Here is a 19977-nt window from a genome sequence, read left to right as displayed (position 1 = left end):
GATTTTCAAAGATTTATCTCATTTAGAATTTAATTAAATTGCTTTTAATTGGAGAAATACTGTATATACTATTGAAATTATGAATTTTTTTTTAAAAGGTAAAATGGTATTAAACCCAGGAATAATATATGTATAACCAACAAGCGAAAAAATTCTAAAATAATATTTTTGGGGCAAATGAAGAGGTCGTCAATTTTACGATGTGTTGCCCCCAACGACAGCTGAAAAACACGTATAGGTTTCGTGATTTTTTTCCGAATTAATTTCATTGTTGGTATAAGCTGCATTAAACCAAACCTTACTTTAAAATTTCTCGATATCTATTTTTTTGTTAAATTGGTAAACGTCAAAATTCTTATCAGTTTTAATCTGGTTTTAATCTTATAATTCTTCGTACTAATATCCGCGGATACCTGTCTAAATACGATACTATAGATAAGTATTTGAATAATTTATCTAATAAAATATGTCATAGTTCTTTAAAAACAAAGATACTCTAAAAAAAATTTATTCAAAGCAAAAAAGAAGAAAGAAAGAAAGATCATGAAATGAAGAAAAATCAAAATTTAGGCTTCAGGAAATTTGGCTTATAATTTAAAAACAAGTTAAAACTATAAAAATAATATATGCCAAATTAAAAAAATGAGATCAATATATAAGGAATCTAAAGGGATAAGACTGATAGTTTGATGTAAATCCTCAGTGATATTACACAAAATTACCCCTTCAGTAAATTAAATTTATTTATTTTGACACTCAAACTCAATGAAGCAACCAATCATAATCATAAAACTCCCCAATGTTGTTAAGCAAACGATATAAGAAAACATAAAGCTTTGGTTGTAGGGGCGATTTCTCACGGGAGGGTTGTAATACACTCCCCAGAACCAATTAGAAAGTTCAGTGGTTAGCGAGATTCTATGGTACACAAAAACAGACACACTTTACTTTTATATAATGATAACAATTACGACGAGCTATACGGAGAGAAATATCACTCCATGAAGAAAATAAAACAAAATAATATCAAGAATGACATCATTTATAAAAAGCGAAGCACATCAAATTTTATCAAATAAAAAGACGGACAAAGTGATTTATAGAGCAGACACTCAGATTTTATAAATCAAAAATAAATATATGTAAAATCACAAAACCTTTATATTTATTTGTTTTTATATTTATTTTGTTAAAGCACGACTAACAGCTGAAAAAATAACATTTCCCCCTTAGTGCTAATAAAAGTGTCAATGCCATTTATCTGAAAACTAGACGTTTTAAATGGACTAGCGGCTACACCCCTAGCATCAAAGGACTCTGTCTTCAAATGGGTAACATGGGGACAGAAGAATAGCCTAAAACCATCCCGGACCCTATGTTAAGCTTAAAACTAAATTAGTTTCTTAATTATCGAAATTTTAAGCTTCACACAAAAAAAACCGGGTATTGTTGATTTCGAGTTTGATTCAGTAAAGCTTTGTACTAAGAAATGATATTGTTTACAGCTGACTTTTATCTATGTATGAAATGAAAAAAAACATGCGTTTGTAATGAAATGTGTACACAATTTGAACCAATGAGATTTATTGTAGGTTCTGATGGGATTCTGTTATTGGCTCAATCAGACATTACCTCTCTTGTCTTACTACCTTTATTGTAATTAGATATAGAATTAATCTTTTTGCAAATGTAAAATTAAGTTTTAATTGTAAAAGTTTTAATTCTAATTTTAGATACATGTGTTTTTCTCAAACTTCAAATAGGTCAACAATATATTAAATTTGTTGTAAACAAGGATGACAAATATCTATGGGGCGAAGTTAGACAGATAATGTCACTTTTATATAAGAATTGGAAAAGATGTCTTAAATCTAAACTTAGATTTATTTTAAAGCTAAAAATTGTGAATTCATAATTATTCAAATTTGTTCACGTGTATGTAGTAAACAAGCCTTGAACACGCTTTTGGGCAGGTCTCGTCAGCCGCGCCTATGCCTCAAATTTGAACCCATTTGGATGCTTTGAAAAAATTTTGACAACAGGGATTGTCTTATTTGGGCCAAGTTCAGACTTCCAGCCCATTTTAGAAATTGTAAAAGGTTGTTTTTCCTGAGGCCTGCAGGCGGCTGACGCGCCCTGCGTTTTGAGAAGTTGCAATTTTTTCCAGGTCTTTAGTCTGACCCATTTTTAAAGAGAAGCTTTTCTACATTTAGGTCTTTAAAGATAGCTCTTGTCATTAATTAAAGCATGTTAGAATATTTTCATTAATTTCAAATTTGTAAAATAATTTCTAAAACATTTTTTACACTTAAAAAAGCGTATTACCAAACATGATATTATTTCAGTATCTTTTTTTTGTATGCTTAGAAATTAGTTTTGAAAAATTGCTTTAAACCATCCTAAAGGCTTTCCTGAAAAGAAGACTTCAATCATTACAGTTAGCAAAATCTTTACAGACACACCAGAAAAACCTTATTACTTTAAGCAAAATAAATGTTTTTTTCTGACTTTAAAAAGGGGTTTGACATTGTTCTTTTTTTGAAAACAGTAGATAAATTGTTTTAAGTGACATATTCATGCATTATTTTTAGGTGCGAAGCTACCTTATAACTCACCTTGTCTGTCTGCCTGTCTGAAATACTCTAGGCTAAATGTAATAATCTCAGCTCCTCTTTGAGATAGACTTTTTTTTTTTTATATATTAAGATACCTGAAAGATATATCTAGTTCACAATTTACTTGGTCGATCGTTCATGCTACAAAAGACTTGCATCTTTTTATGTCCACTGAATAACTGCTCCTTAAATCACTTTTTTTTATCCATGATTTTTTTGTACTTCGCTTCTTTTGCATGTTGTCATCCTTGTTTACCTTTTAAAAGACACTTATCTTAAACAGCCTGATTTCAGAGGCAGGCGAGGGAATACCTTGGCCCATAAACAGGCGCAACTCATTGCCATGCAAAGTAAGGACTTCCAAATAAAGAATTGTACATTGGATGTTACTAAAACAGCCTCGCCCGTATGAGCTAGGCAATTGATAGGTGTTCATTTTCATTTTTTTGTGCAACAAGGATGAAAACATATATAACAGCGAAGCTCAACAAAACAAACGGACAAACGAACATTAACAAACTTAAAATGACAACGATTTCTATGAAAAATTGAATTGAATTGAAATAAATCACCAAGCAAAGTTTTAAATTAATATGACAATTAACATATTGGAAAGTTTTCTTGTAAAAATCTAGGAAGAATAATTCAATAATCATTAAAAAAAATCACGAAAGTTAAATTACAATTTTAATCTTTAAAAGTTTAATGATTAATAGATGGAAAAGGTTATTTACAAAAATTTAATAAGATCTTTTTTTTATTGAGTTAAATAGATAAAAGATAGTTTAAACTTTCCAATATTTAGGGATCATTTTACGATGGTACCCAAAGTTTCATAAATAAGCACGTTATCTTATTCGTTAGCTCAAAAACTTTGGGTACTTTATTACATTATTGTTTGGTAGTGTCATATTTTTACAACCAATAATTTTGATGTACAGAAGGGGTAGTTTTGTTTATTATTATTGGAAAAGTCTATTCATTTATCGTCCATTGTCTTATCCCTTAAGATCCCTGCAAAAAAAAACACAGACATACATCCTGGTACTTGAGTTCATATTTCAGTATAAAAACAGGGATCCAAAGGGATAAGACAATGGCTGATAAATATATGTACATTCCCAATAATGTTACACAAAATTACCCTTCTGCAGATTACAATTAGTGGTTGAAATGTAAGAACACTTAGCTTAATGTAACAACAAATCTATATTCATTAAAAGTCCCCAAAGAACTTAAGCCAACAAATACCAAATTGGGGACTAGTGTAATAAACAGCCCAATATCCCCTCTCTCACTCCCTGAATATTTTTTTTTTAAATTTTATTTCAATAACAAAAATAGACCTTGAGACGAAATAGCAATTAGGGATATGAATATTTAATTAATCAAAAAATATTTTTGGAACATTTTTAAAGTTAATAAATAACATAATATAACAATTGGAATAAGGTCCTATTAATCAGAAATCTAAAGGGATAAGACAATGGCCGATAAGATGAAGTAAATCCCAAATAATGATCTACAAAATTATCCCTTCTGTAGATTAAATTTAGTGGTTGAAACGTTATAACACTCAACTTAGTAAACTAACCAATTAAAATTCACTCAAGCTCCAAAAATTGGTAAACTTACAAATAAGAAATTGTTATTTCTCGCATCATATTATAAACAGCTTTCTGCGGATATAAAATGTACAGTTATAAGATTTAAACCAGCTTTTTAGCCCCGAGATGCCGAAACAACCAATCAAAATTTGATAAAAGTCCCCAGAGTTGTTAAGCCAACAAATTAGAAAACGTTATAATAAAACTACTGTCATATTACTATAATCACTTAACTATAGAACCCACTCTAGACAATTATTTTAAGAAATGCATTTTAAATCAATACTTCCTTGAAATTAATAGACTTCATTTTTTAACACTTTCAAACAAGCATACAAAAAATAAATAAAAAATCTACCAAAAAATTAATGTAATTTTGACTGTCCTTACGTAATGTAAGTTTAAGCATGTTAAAATAGTCCTAGAGGTTTTATGGTGATTCCTGTAATAGTTACACACAATTTGAATGCAGTAGCACCTAAAAATGTCTATTTTAAACTTGCTTGACATGTTGAAGGCTGGTTTTATACCATTTTTATAACACCCTAATTCCTAGAGACTAGAAGCAAAGTATTATAATGAATATAAAAAGTATAAATTTCTAATTGTCTATCAATAAAAATAATAGCTACTTATCGCACCGTATTATAGACAGCTTTCCGCGGATATCATAATCAAAAGTAATAAGATTAAAACCAATTTTGTTAGCCCCGAGAGACCAAAGTCCCGTTTTGATTTTATGATTTTTATTTTAATATTCGTGGAAAATTGTCTGTAATATGATGCTATTCATGTATTTTTCAGAATGACTAAAAACTGGTTCTAATCCAGCGGATATTAATCGGTTTGGAAGCCACACTGGAAAATAAAATTGCTTGCGTACACAACCTTGTTGAATTATTGATAAAGGACAACTTGAAAATTCCTTCCTCATATTAAAAATTTTACCAGGGATTTTAAGGGTTAAGACAATGAACATAAATATTATTTACTTTCCATATTATGATAAACAAAATTTCCCCTGCGGTGGCTACAAAGTACCTTAAAAGCAAGTCTAACCACCATGAAAGTTTTATACTTGTTAGAAATGTTTCCTAAAGGTGGAAATGTTGACAAAAAAATCAACATTCTATCTCTAATAGTAACCAATTAAATCATTTTGCTTTGGGGCGGAAGGACAGAAGGACAGACAAACAAAACAAAATTAATATTAAACTTCCTGAAACTAGATATTTAATTTCTTTATAGCATGGCTTCGAAACCGATTAATATCCGCTGGATTAGAACCGGTTCTTAACCATATTGAAAAATCATGTATAGCATCACATTACAGACAATTTTCTACGAATACTAAATTCAATACCAGTTTTTTTTCCTTATGATATCCGCGGAAAGCTGTCTATAATACGATGCGATATAAAATTATTTTGAAATTGTTTTTATCAATAGGTCATTATCTTTAAATCAAACTTTTTATTAGGAATTTAAAAATGATAAGAAATTTATTCTAAAAATAGGTTCCTTGTCTTTTATTAACAGCTAGAAGCTGCGTTTTAGCATCTAGGGGCTCTTTATTCGAAAGGAGAAGAAGGTTGCAGAAAATAGCTTAAAACTATTCCATGAATTATTTCAAAATGAAAAACCCCAACGTTTTACTATTCAGTGCTTTGCCTCAATGTTCCTAGCGAACACGTAAATCTTTTTCTAATTATTAAAAATCTAAAATAAGGTGGGAAGTGTTTTTTTTTCTAGCGGGTCTAAAATATATCCTACACAACCTAACCTAACCTGACTTAGATTTTTAAAAAAAATCACGTATATCTACCACCCCCTTATTTTTGATTTATTTCAAAGGGTTTCAAAAGGGAAGGGTTTGTGTTGCACATGACAATTTGAGGGAAACTACTAATAATGTCAAAATGATTATAAAAAAAACTACCCAGCTTTTTGCTTATTAAATTATCATAAACCCTGAAATTTATTGCGAAATATTAAACTAGCAAAAGTAATATACAAAGAGCCAGAGAGAGTGGGGACATTGCGCTGTATATTACACTGGTTCCCAAAGTTTTATAGTAACGTTTTCTTATTCGTTGACGTAACAATTTTAGGGACTTAAATTAATTTTGATTGTAATCTACATAAGGGTAATTTTGTGTTTCATTGGGAATTTATGTAATTTATTGGCCATTGTCTTATCCCTTTAGATTCCTGTTAAGGACCAGTATAATGTCCCCCCCTTCCCTGAATATATGAAATTTATCGCGAAATATTTAACTATCAATAAAAAAATACAAAGAGGACTATAAACAAAGAGAGAAGTAGAACATAACTAAAATTCGATATATTATTATTTGGATGTGGCATCAGATTTTCATGTACTCTAAAAGTGAAACTTGCAGCTGGCTAAATAACAATACCTCCCATCACCTCCTCTTTTACTGGATGAACGAACTGACAAAAAATTAGGTTCATATTAGCAACCTAGATTGACAATTAATTTTCCCCTGTCAATATATCCATGCATTCTTTATCCATTTGCCTAACAAATGTTATTCAAAGAGGGAGAGGACATTGGACTGTAAATTATACTTATACCCAATTACAATGTCTCTTTTGGGACTTTTATCAAATTTTTTGAGGTTTTATAAAACAAATGTTTGAAATAATAAATTAAATCTAGGGAAAGTTATCATAATGTTTATTGTAATAGTGGCTGTACATTGAGCTTCCTATACATTTTTTGTATTTCTTAAGAAAATCTAAGAAAGTATAGATTAATTAATTGATATCAAATCTTTAAGAAATAGACAGAAAGAAAGAAAGAGAGAGAGAGAGAGAGAGAGAGAGAGAGAGAGAGAGAGAGAGAGAGAGAGAGAGAGAGAGAGAGAGAGAGAGAGACAGACAGAGAGAGAGAGAGAGAGAGAGTGAGAAAGATTTAATATATAGGTTTGGAAAAGGGGGCATTACAAATCTCTGAAAAAGAGAAAAGAGATATAGTAAAAAGGAAAAGAAAGAAAAAGAGAGAGATAGAAAAACTAAAGAGCAATGTCCTGAAAGAGATTGATAAATTCACCTGTCTATAACCATGGAGAAAGGTATAAGTAATAAAAAAATGATTTTCAAAATTATCAAAAAAAAGAATTGAGGCTTTTATAATCAGTGATCTAAAATGATAAGACAATGGCCATTGAATTAATGTACATCCCCAATGATGATATACAAATTTAACTCTTCTGTTGATTAAAATTAATGGTTGAAAATTTTAAACTAACCTATCAAGTACACAAATTTTTTGAGCAAATGACTAAAATAGCATGTTGTTAAACTTTAGTAAAATTGTCAGAAAGTACTTTTATATTCTTCTAGATTTATCGTAAAAACATTAAACTTACTGAAGATTTGCCTTAATATAAATGTGCAATCATAGATTATTTATTAGATAAATCAATAGTAAGATCATTCAACTCTCCATCTATCTATCTATCTAACTATCCATCTATCTCTTTATCTATCAATCAATCTGAATTATAAATGTGCAATCATAGATTATTTTGTAAATGAATTAATAGAAAGATCATTCAACTCTCCATCTATCTAACTATCCATCTATCTCTCTATCTATCAATCGATCTGATTTATAAATGTGCAATCACAGATTATTTTGTTGATTAATTAATACCAAGATCATTCAACTCTCCATCAAAATAGAATAAAGAAAAACACGTTTTGTTCAAATTATATTATTACTTATCTATCTATCCATCTATCTATCTACCTATCTATCTATCTATTTATCCATCTCTCTCTAGCTATCAATCTGAATTATAAATGCAATCACGTTTTTGTTCAAATCATAATATTATTTATCTATCTATCAATCCCTTTCTCTATCAATCCAAATTATAAATGTGCAATCAAAGATTATTTTGTAAATGAATTAATATAAAGATCATTAAACTCTCAATCTATCTATATATCTAACTATCCATCTATCTCTCTATCTATCAAACGATCTGATTTATAAATGTTCAATCACAGATTATTTTGTTGATTAATTAATAGAAAGATCATTCAACTTTCCGTCATAATAAAATAAAGGAAAACACGTTTTTGTTCAAATCATAATATTATTTATCTATCTATCAATCCCTTTCTCTATCAATCCAAATTATAAATGTGCAATCATAGATTATTTTGTAAATGAATTAATATAAAGATCATTAAACTCTCAATCTATCTATCTATCTAACTATCCATCTATCTCTCTATCTATCAATCGATCTGATTTATAAATGTTCAATCACAGATTATTTTGTAGAGGAGTTAATAAAAAGATCATTCAACTCTCCATCAAAATAAAATAAAGAAAAACACGTTTTGTTCAAATTATATTATTACTTATCTATCTATCTCTATCTATCAATCCAAATTGTAAATGTGCAATCATAGATTACTTTGTAGTTAGATTTATAGAAAGATCATTCAACTCTCCATCTATCTATCTATCTAACTATCCATCTATCTCTCTATCTATCAATCGATCTGAATTAAAAATGTGCAATCATAGATTATTTTGTTGATTAATTAATACCAAGATCATTCAACTCTCCATCAAAATAGAATAAAGAAAAACACGTTTTGTACAAATTATAATATTACTTATCTATCTATCTATCTCTATCAATCGATCTGAATTATAAATGTGCAATCATAGTTTATTTATTAGATAAATTGTTAGCAAGATCATTTAACTTTCCATCAAAATAAAAAATAGAAAAACACGTTTTGTACAAATTATAATATTACTTATCTATCTATCAATCGTTCCGAATTACTTATCTATCTATCTATCAATCTCTATCTATCAATCTGAATTATAAATGTGCAATCATAGATTAATTTGTAAATAAATCAATAGTAAGATCATTCAACTCGACATCAAAATAGGATAAAGAAAAACACGTTTTGTTCAAGTTATATTATTACTTATCTATCTATCTATCTATCCATCTCTATCTATCAATCAGAATTATAAATGTGCAATCACAGATTATTTTGTTGATTAATTAATACCAAGATCATTCAACTCTTCATCTATCTATCTATCTAACTATCCATCTATCTCTCTATCTATCAATCGATCTGAATTATAAATGTGCAATCACAGATTATTTTGTAGAGGAATTAATAAAAAGATCATTCAACTCTCCATCAAAATAAAATAAAGAAAAACACGTTTTGTTCAAATTATATTAATACTTATCTATCTATCCATCTGTTTATCTATATTATACCTATCTATCTATCAATCAGAATTATAAATGTTCAATCACAGATTATTTTGTAGAGGAATTAATAAAAAGATCATTCAACTCTCCATCAAAATAAAATAAAGAAAAACACGTTTTGTTCAAATTATATTATTACTTATCTATCTATCTATCTCTCTTTTTATCAATCCAAATTGTAAATGTGCAATCATAGATTACTTTGTAGTTAGATTTATAGAAAGATCATTCAACTCTCCATCTATCTATCTATCTAACTATCCATCTATCTCTCTATCTATCAATCGATCTGAAATATAAATGTACGATCACAGATTATATTATAGATAAATTAAAAAGAAAGATCATTCAACTTTCCGTCAATATAAAATATAGAAAAACACGTTTTGTACAAATTATAATATTACTTTGACTTAACACTAGCGGCTGCGCTCCTAGCATCTAGAAGCTTCGATTCTAATGAGTAAGAAAGTAGGAAAATAGCCTGAAACCATCAAGGGAACTATAAAAATCTTTCTTAAAATGGAAAACTTTACTACTTTAAAATTAAGATATACTTATAACTTTTTATTTCAGCATTTTAAATATTTTTCTTAATAATAAATTTCAAAACTTGTATCAAAATCTTAAATATGAATAGTCTCTTTAACAGACGTTTAAGTTTTGAACAATGGAATGTTGCTAAAACTGATTCAAATGTGTTTGTATTACGTTACAATTTTTTTACAAACTTTCTTGAATCATATGACTCATATTACCAGAAGTATCTATCTATCTATATAAATATCTCTCTATCTATCTATCTATCTATCTATCTATCTATCTATCTGTCTATCTATCTATCTATCTATCTATCTATCTATCTATCTATCTATCTATCTATCTATCTATCTATCTATCTATCTATCTATCTATCTATCTATCTATCTGTCTATCTATCTATCTATCTATCTATCTATCTATCTATCTATCTATCTATCTATCTATCTATCTATCTATCTATCTATCTATCTATCTATCTATCTATCTATCTATCTATCTATCTATCTATTAATTACTAAATTGCTATGACCCTCCCTCTAGCTGTAGTAAAAATATTTGTTATATCACCACTTATAGGTCAATGTCAACTGTTGTTCCGGGTCTATTGCTGTTTAAACATAAGATGTAACAGTAAGATTTCATATTTCATTAACTTTATATAGTACTGTGATATTAGTGTACCTTATTGTCTAAGGAACCTGCTCTATACTTAGTGAATGTAAGAGAAAGGAGGATAATTAAAGGCAGGGATCTTCAGGGACAAAACAATGGATGATAAATTGATGTACATCCAAAAAAAATGATAAAAGCAACAAAGTATCCAACGTTACTAAGACATTAAACTTTGGGTACCAGTATAATTTAATGTCCAATGGTCCCTCCCTCCCTAATTTAATGGAGAGGGAGGAGACGTTGGACTGTAAATCACAATGGTACCCAAAGTTTTCTAACATTGTCATTTTAATCGTTTATTCAAAACTTTGGGTACTTTTATTAGAAACTTAGAAAGAGTTATTTGGTTTATCATCATTGTGGATGTGCATCAATTTCTCATCCATTGTCTTATCCCTTAAGATCTCTGTGATAAGCCCTAAATATTTCTATTTCATAATAACTGTGTATACAACATAATGATTTTAAGGGTAAGGAATTTATAAATATATTGGTCAAAAAGTTTGTATGTTTAATATTGTTTAACCCAATCAAGATTTGATATAAGATTTTTGGCCAACAAATTACATTGAGTACCAGTATAATTTACAATTCAATGTCACCTCTCTCCCTTCCCTATTATAATGTCATGTTAAGTAGTAAGCTTTTTTTGTCTGTAGCGAAGGATTGCTGAAATTACCTATTAGAAACTGGCGACTGTGACCATAGCATTTAAGGGCTCTGTATTTAAAATAGTAGATAGTAAAATAGCCTAAAATCATCCCGGAACATATGTAAAGCTTCCTTAAGCTCAAAAGGTCCATTAGTTATTAAAATCTTAAGCTTCACACAAAAACGCCTTACTACTTTATTTAATAGGATAGAAAAAATTTACAGACATAAAAAGACAGACAGACCGTCAGTCAGATATAAAGAAAGATAGACAGATTAAATTTACTAGGTCAAAGTCATGTAATGTATTCAAAATCAGGGATCTAAAGGGATAAGACAATAAATATAATTGATGTACATCCTCAATGATGATATAAAAAGTTAGCTCCGTCTGTAGAATACAACTACTTGAATAAAACTTTTGGACGATTATCTTTATGAAACAACCAATTTAAATTCGATAGCCCCCAAAGTTGTGAAGCTAACCAATAAGAAAACGTTATTATAAGACTTTGGGGACTAGTGTAATAAACCGCCCATTGTCCCCTCCCTCCCTGAGTCAAAAGCATTTTTTAAGGGTGTACTTTCTCATCCGAATATATTGTTTCATAACAGAATTATTGTATGTCTGTCTGCCAAGATCTCGCTTACCGAACAAGGTATAGAACATAGGTATTTTGATAGTTGGTAGTTGATAGTTGATAGTAAGGATGTTTGATAGTTGGTGCAGTTTTAAGTCTATTTTTATAGAAAGATAGAAAGACAGATGGACTGATTGATAGATAGATAAATAAATAGATAAACATAATAATTGATTCATAAATAGATTTTAATTTTGTCAAGAAATAGTTCTTTTTCACATCTATATTACAAAGTATATATGTCATTTAAGATGTAAGGCCTATTTTTGTTAGCTTGACTAAAGAATAGCATTTGATAAACGCATGTTTTCTAAAAGTACAGCTACTATAAGGTCCACTGTTAGAGAGGAAACATTGGGATGTTTATCACAATAGTCCCCAAAGTTTTATGATAACGTTTTCTTAATCGTTGACTTATGAACTTTTGGGACTTTCATTTGATTTGATTGGTTGGTTCATTAAATTCGTTGTTGAAACGTTTCAACTACTAATTGTAATCTACAGAAAGGGTATTTTTTGTATCATCATTGGTAATGTATATCAATTTATCTGCCATTGTCTTATCCCTTTAGATCCCTGATACGTTCATATTATCACAGGATTATATTACCTAAATTGAGTCATGTATTATATTGTTTATTGACGATCTTAAAGTTTTAAAGGTGAGTTTCTTATTGATAATAATATTTGTCCTTGTGATACAATAGTTTAATTTTAGTTTTTGTTTTCAACTTCATATAAATAAGTCTTTTCTCAACTTTTTCTGAAAGGTCGAAAATTTAAAATTTACGAGGAAAATAAAGGGATAAGACAATGACCGATAAATTGATTTTCATCCTCAATGATTTTACACAAACATATCCTTTCTGTAGATCACAATTAGTGGTTGAAACGTGTGGACACTTAACTTGATGCACCAATCAATAAGGTCCAACAAAAGTCCCCAAAGTATTTGTATAGTGTTCAATTGTGTCTGTTTAAGGGCCAAGGCATTCCTTTTTAACTTTTCTATTATGACAGAAAACTATAAAAATATCCATAGTGATGAAATATAGGAAGGAAGGGAACATTGGACTGTAAATTATACTGGTACCCAAAGATATTAATTCTTTAAAAACTTTGGGTACTTTTATCAAATATTGATTGGTTGATACAGACTAAAAGTTTCTCAAAACATCCACCAATAATTGTAATCCACACAACGCAAGTCTAATAGTTGCTAATTATTTCAGTTACCAAGCCTTCAGAAAATACTCCTTGAAATTGAAGTGTGTTTAAGCCCCCATGGATGTTACGGGATAAGACAATGGACGATAAATTTAAATATACCCCCCATTATAATAAACATAATTACTCCTTCCATCCATTGAATACCCAATGTTTTACATGTTCACAAAACTTTGGGTACCAATATAATTTACCGTCCCCAATGTCCCCTCCCTGCCTGCTCTAAGCCCTAAAACATCCTTGACAAGAAAATTTCACTTTGTTGGCAAAGCTCCAACAAATTTCTAGGTACACGCTGGCCTCTCACCCACTTCCCTTTGTTTTCAACCCATTCCCCCCCCCCCTAATTTCCCCCAAACTAAAGAATTTTTATTCAAGAAGGGAGGGGACGATAGGCTGTTTATTACACTAGTCCCCAAAGTTTTATAATAACGTTTTTTTATTTGTTCTTTTTAAACTTTGGGGACTTTTCATTTGGTTGGTTCATTAAGTTGAGTGCTAAAACGTTTCAGCCATTAATTGAAATCTACAGATGGGGTAGTTTTGTGCATCATCATCCAGGATTGTACATCAATTAATTGTCTTATCCCTTTAGATTCCTGATTTTTATTTAAACATGTTAAATTATCAAAAACATTCCTAACTTTTAATTCAAAAAGTTAATTTTTCAATGACAAAAATCTATCAATCTATCAATTAATTAAAAATTAAGAAATGAACAACTATATATAAGTATGTATATTTATACACATTGCATTTTAGAATAAAAGACAGAAAAAGAATTTATATGACTTGGGGAAAATTTTGGCTTTAATAGAAGGGGAAAAAAGGGTACTAAGTGGTGGGATTCTAAAAAAGGGGAAAAATATACATGTTGAACAATAGCCTCTTAAGAGAGAAGGCGGGGGAAGGGGGGTCGTTTTCATTGATTAGATTAAGCTTAGATGGGAAATTATTTTGCCTAAACGTTATAGGAGTCACCAGTTATAAAAGCAAATAAACTTAAAGGAATGATTTAAAATATCTAGTAATGATTATAAATTTCCTGCTTTTACAATTGATATTTGTATTATTATCAGATCTTTTATACATAGTTTTAAAATGATAGGACAATACTAACATGTATAAACCAAAGATCAAGCTAACATGAGGAAGGACGGAACGACATTATTTTAGCAAATCTTTGAAAATCCACGAAAACTATTTCTGAAAATGTGGGAATTGAAAGTTTCTATAATGTACAAGTTATTACTCTATGGCCTCAGAGGACAGAAAAATCTACAACTTTCAAGAGAGAGAGAGAGAGAGAGAGAGAGACAGAGAGAGAGAAGGAGAGTGAGAGAGAGAGAGAGAGTGAAACCGAAAGGAGAAGTCTAAGGACATAAATGAAACTTACTAGCAAAAGGGGAAAAAAAAAGAGGGTTTCTAACAAGGGGAAATGCTAATAGAGAGAGAGAGTGAGAGAGAGAGAGAGAGAGAGACAGAGACAGAGAGAGACAGAGAGAGAGACAGAGAGAGAGAGAGAGAGAGAGAGGGAGAGAAAAGGAGAGAGAGAGAAAGAAAAAAGAGGGGAGTTGGTAATATTGTAAGCAGTTAGTAAAGACTTCTAAGCAGACAAATAATTTTGTATCATAAAAGTGAAAAAAAAAGTAATTTTAATCATTTTTAACCAATGACAGTTTCAAATAATGATAGTTAACCATTTATTCTTATTAAATATGTTATTTTTAGTTGTTATTAAAGTGATTTAATTGTGTTTTACGTGATGTTACGATGCATTAAGTTTGTAATTTATGTACACAGTTATTACATGGTGGTTTAAATTGCGTAAGCAAAGCAATAGTTTTGATAACATTGCATGGTTAAAGTACGTGATAGAAAATATGTCTAGATGTCTATATATCTGTCTATCTAGCTATCTTTCTAGATGTCTAGCTACCTGTCATAAAGTTGATTACATACAAAATTATTTGCTATCTAAAATATAAAATAAATTAGAATTAAATTTAAAATTATTACGTTTTAATATTTTTTCTTCAAAATAAAATCTTAAAAATTGCTTAAAAATTGACATATAAGTAGCCATGTTAAATATTGTTAAAATTGCAATTTGCCGCTCATGTATATATAACTATAAATATGAATTTTTACAGTATGGCTTCAAACCCGAGCTGGATCTTTAAATCGTTTAGAGGTGCGCTGAACCGGGGCGATTCATTTCAGCGCACCATCAGATTATTAATACCAATCTTTAAATCGAATTGGCATTGGCGATTTAGCGCGGCTAGTGGCGCGGTACCAACGCGCCAATGGTACTCAACTAGTGGCATTGCTGCACTAAATCGGGGTGAATCATATTTAATAAATAAATATTTTTTTAAAAATTAGTTTAATATTTTATTGCAAAACTATCGTGAAAACATTTTTATAGTTATTTTTAAAATAAATTATATATTGTTTTATATAAAACACTGTACTGACCCGATTTAAGTTATAAATTTGTACCGGTACGTATGGATATGTTATTGAGTGTCGCCAGTGATCTAGCAACACCGCGCCGAAAATCATTTTAAAGATCCATGTAAAATAGCAGTAGCTGTGGCGCACCATCAGCGCACCTCTGGTTCATCTCTGAATCGCCCCGATTCAGCGCACCATCAAAACGATTTAAAGATCCAGCTCCGATTAATATCCGCTGGAATAGAATCGGTTCTTAGCTATACAGAAAAATCATATATAACACATTAGTATTACACAAAATTTTCTACGAATATTAAAATAAAAATCATAAAATTAATCCGAGTTTTGTTATTTTGTTACCTAAGGGCTGACAAAACTGAGAAGCTGTCTATAATATGATGCGATAAATAAATATTTACATTTTTAAGCAAGGATGACAGCATCCATTTTAAGCAATCAAACGAATATTAATAAGGATGACAACATACATAAAAGTGAAACTTTTAAAAAATCAGACATATAAACTTTAACAAATATACCTAAATCAACAAAGTTTTTAATAAGTAATACGATTCTATCATGTCAAAAATAGCTCTCATTTTACAAATGTAAAAACTTGTAAAACATTGTATTTAAAAATACAACTACTAAACAGATTTTCTAAAATATTAATTTCTGTGTTTAACTATTCTGTAATGGACAAAAAAAATTCTCATTTTAAAACAGCAAAAATTCATTTATACTGTAGCAAAAAAATTTTAATAGTCAGTCAACTACGTTTTGAGGGAAAAGTGATTTTATTTAAGATAGACAGCTAAATTTTTGTTAAGATTCCCTTTACCAATATCCCAATATCACTATCCAGTACATAATTTAAGTGGTCCGTTGATCTGTCAGTAATTTCTATTTTCTGAAAATTCATTTTGATTTCTGACCACTGACCATCTGCGCTTTAAATCACCGTAGGTCCGTATTTTTATCCATAATTTTTGTTACCTTTCAAAAATCTAGCGGCTGTGCCCCCAGAGGCCTCTAGGGGCACTTGAGGAGTGGTAAGTCGAATTTGATAACCAAACTTTTTTTTTTTTTTTTGGGGGGGGGGTTATTTTTCATTTTTTAGGGGGGGTTTGGGGTGTCCCACCGCCCAAGAAAATAGTTATAAACCTTCCCGGAACCTACGAAAAGCTACCCTGTAAAGGAGAGCCCGATCGGTTTTCAGCGGTTAGCGAGATCCTTCGGTACACACGAAAAGACAACAGACAAACATCCTATTACTTTAGCATAAGGAAAGTTCATAAGACAATTATATGATTAGGGACGTCTTAGATTTTTATTTTAAGGGAATAAAATGAGGGGTTATAAGGTTCAGGGGGGTAATGTAACGTATTTTTTTTTAATTTTGAGGGGGTTAAATCAATTTCGGGAGTCCCTATGACACCTCCAAATTATTTTTTTGGGGAGGGGGGTAATCTTCATATCCTATGGGCAAGAACGTCCAAGTTTTTTTTTATTTAAGGGGGGGGGGTAAAAATTAATCATTTGAGGGGGGGTTAATAACCCCTTTACCCTCCTCCCAGTGGTCCCTTGGTTTTTTCACCTCTTATCCCCCACCCTTGGACGTCTAAGATTAAGAACCGCTGTCATTAATTCATTAATTAAGCTTTTTGTTTAATCTAATTGTATAAACTCACATAGAAACACATATTCTTACTTAAACTTTTGGTTTAATTCCCAAAATTTACTTTAACTTTGTAACTTTTTCCCTCTCTTTTTCTTACAATTGTGGTTTAGTGCAGGGATAAGACAATGGCCGATAAATTTATGTACATTTCCAATTATGATACACAAAATTAAACCTTCTGTAGATTACAATTAGTGTTTGATACTATTAGACATTCAACTGAATAAAATTCAATAAAAGTCCACAAAGTTGTTAAGTCAACGTATAAGAAAACTTTATTATAAAACTTTGGGGCCTAGTGTCCCCTCCCTACCTGATTCTAGTGTGTACTAGAAGTATATTTTTTCTTATTCATTCGAATCCGGTGGATAGGAACCGGTTCTCATCCATACGAAAAAACTATGTCTAGCATCGTATTATATCCAGCTTTCTACGAATATAAAAATGTACAATCATAAGATTAAAACCAGTTTTTTAGCCGGTGCCTCCGGCACCTCGGGGCTAAAAAAACTAGTTTTAATCTCATAATTGTACATTCTATATCCGCGGAAAGCCGTTTATAATACGATGAAAGAAATAACTATTAACATACTTTTTAACGTTTTTAGTATAATTACTTAAAAAGAAAAGTACATTATAGAATTGATAGTGACCCTAGCATCTTTGTAAAAAGTAGTGCAAATTATCATGAAAACATAAAATTTAATAATAATTATAGACTAAAACCATCTTGGAACCAACAATAACACCTAAAGCTTAAAAAATAAAATTATTCTGTACAAACAACAAAGTTCTTTATAAGAATTCTTTGACTAGCTGAAAAATGGATAATAAGCTGTTTAAAGATTTCCTGAAAAATATTTTTTGCAATAAAAATTGCGTCGGTACCCTGATCATAAATTGGATAATGAAAGAATAATTTTATTTTATATTAAACTTGAGTTTTCCCTTACAGAGAAACTTGATTAAGGATATTTTTTTAAAATAAGGTTAGGGTTAAGTTTAGAAAAATAACTTTTAACATAGATGTTTTTTCTTATTAAAAGTAATATTAATGAAGGGGAGGAGGAATTATCAAAAGAACTATATTGTTTTTTAATCTTAAATTTTTCTTACAAGCACATCTACTTTAGAATTAAATAATGACAGATTTTACACAGATAAATTAATAGTTATTTCTCGCATCGTATTATAAACGGCTTTCCGCGGATATAGAATATTCGTAAAAAGCTGGATATCATACGATGCTAGACATAGTTTTTTCGTATGGATGCGAACCGGTTCCTATTCTCCGGATTCGAATGAATACGAGAAAGATTTTTACTGCGTTACTTACGAACAAAATTAAGAACCAAATAATGCCTTTTAATGCAAAAAAAACTAGTGGTCAGTGAGGGAGGGGACATAGGACTGTAAATTATACTGGTACCCAGAGTTTTAAAACACTTTATCTTATTTGTAGTCTTAAAATAATAATGGGAACTATAAATTTGATTTTATATATTACTTTTGGGTGTGCATAACCATTGTCTTATCCCCTAAGATTCCTGAGAAATGGTACAGTTGCATAAGCCTCGCTATTTGTTTAGTTTTAGCCTTTGATACGCAAAAAGAATAATAAATGCAGTTGAGATAGATAGATAGATAGATATGTATATAGATAGATCAAATAGATAGAGTTTTACATTGACATCTGAAGAGTGCAAACATGCACGAAACAATTTATAATGTCTGAATAAATATGTAAAATTCATATTTTGTTTGTGAGTTAACCTCTTATATATAGATAGATAGATATATAGATAGATAGATAGATAGATAGATAGATAGATAGATAGATAGATAGATAGATAGATAGATAGATAGATAGATAGATAGATAGATAGATAGATAGATAGAAAGATAGATAGATAGATAGATAGATAGATAGATAGATAGATAGATAGATAGACAGATAGATAGATAAATAGATAGATGGATAGATAGATAGATAGATAGATAGATAGATAGATAGATAGATAGATAGATAGATAGATAGATAGATAGATAGATAGATAGATAGATAGATAGATAGATAGATAGATAGATAGATAGAGAGATAGATTGATAGATAGATAGATAGATAGATAGATAGATAGATAGATAGATAGATAGATAGATAGATAGATAGATAGATAGATAGATAGATAGATAGATAGATAGATAGATAGATAGATAGATAGATAGATAGATAGATAGATAGATAGATAGATAGATAGATAGATAGATAGATAGATAGATAGATAGATAGATAGATAGATAGATAGATAGATAGATAGATAGATAGATAAATAGATAGATAGATAGATAGATAGATAGATAGATAAATTTGTTTAGTTTTAGTACGCAAATAGAATAATAAATGCAGTTTATCCCTATTTCTCTCTCTCTCTCTCTCTCTCTCTCTCTCTCTCTCTCTCTCTTTCTATTTCTTTATTTATTCATCTATTTCCATCTCTCTTTTTTTAACTTTCTTTATATCTCTTTCTTTGTTTTCTCTCACTTTCTGGCTTCGCCCCTAGCCAAAGCATTTATGAAGTTTTCCTAAAA

The 19977-nt window shown here is 29.7% G+C and overlaps 1 protein-coding gene across 1 annotated transcript in view; it reads left to right on the top strand.

Annotated features, from left to right (window-relative positions):
- The window catches only part of LOC145327973 (ubiquitin carboxyl-terminal hydrolase 2-like), a 100045-nt gene that overhangs the window by 17488 nt on the left and 62580 nt on the right, over nt 1–19977 (top strand). The window lies entirely within an intron of this gene.

Source organism: Acartia tonsa, chromosome 9, assembly GCF_053477335.1.
Source record: "Acartia tonsa isolate MP-2025a chromosome 9, ASM5347733v1, whole genome shotgun sequence".
NCBI classification, from domain to species: domain Eukaryota; kingdom Metazoa; phylum Arthropoda; class Copepoda; order Calanoida; family Acartiidae; genus Acartia; species Acartia tonsa.
The sequence above is the reverse complement of the archived record's forward strand: the minus strand, read 5'-3'. Positions and strand labels throughout refer to the sequence as shown.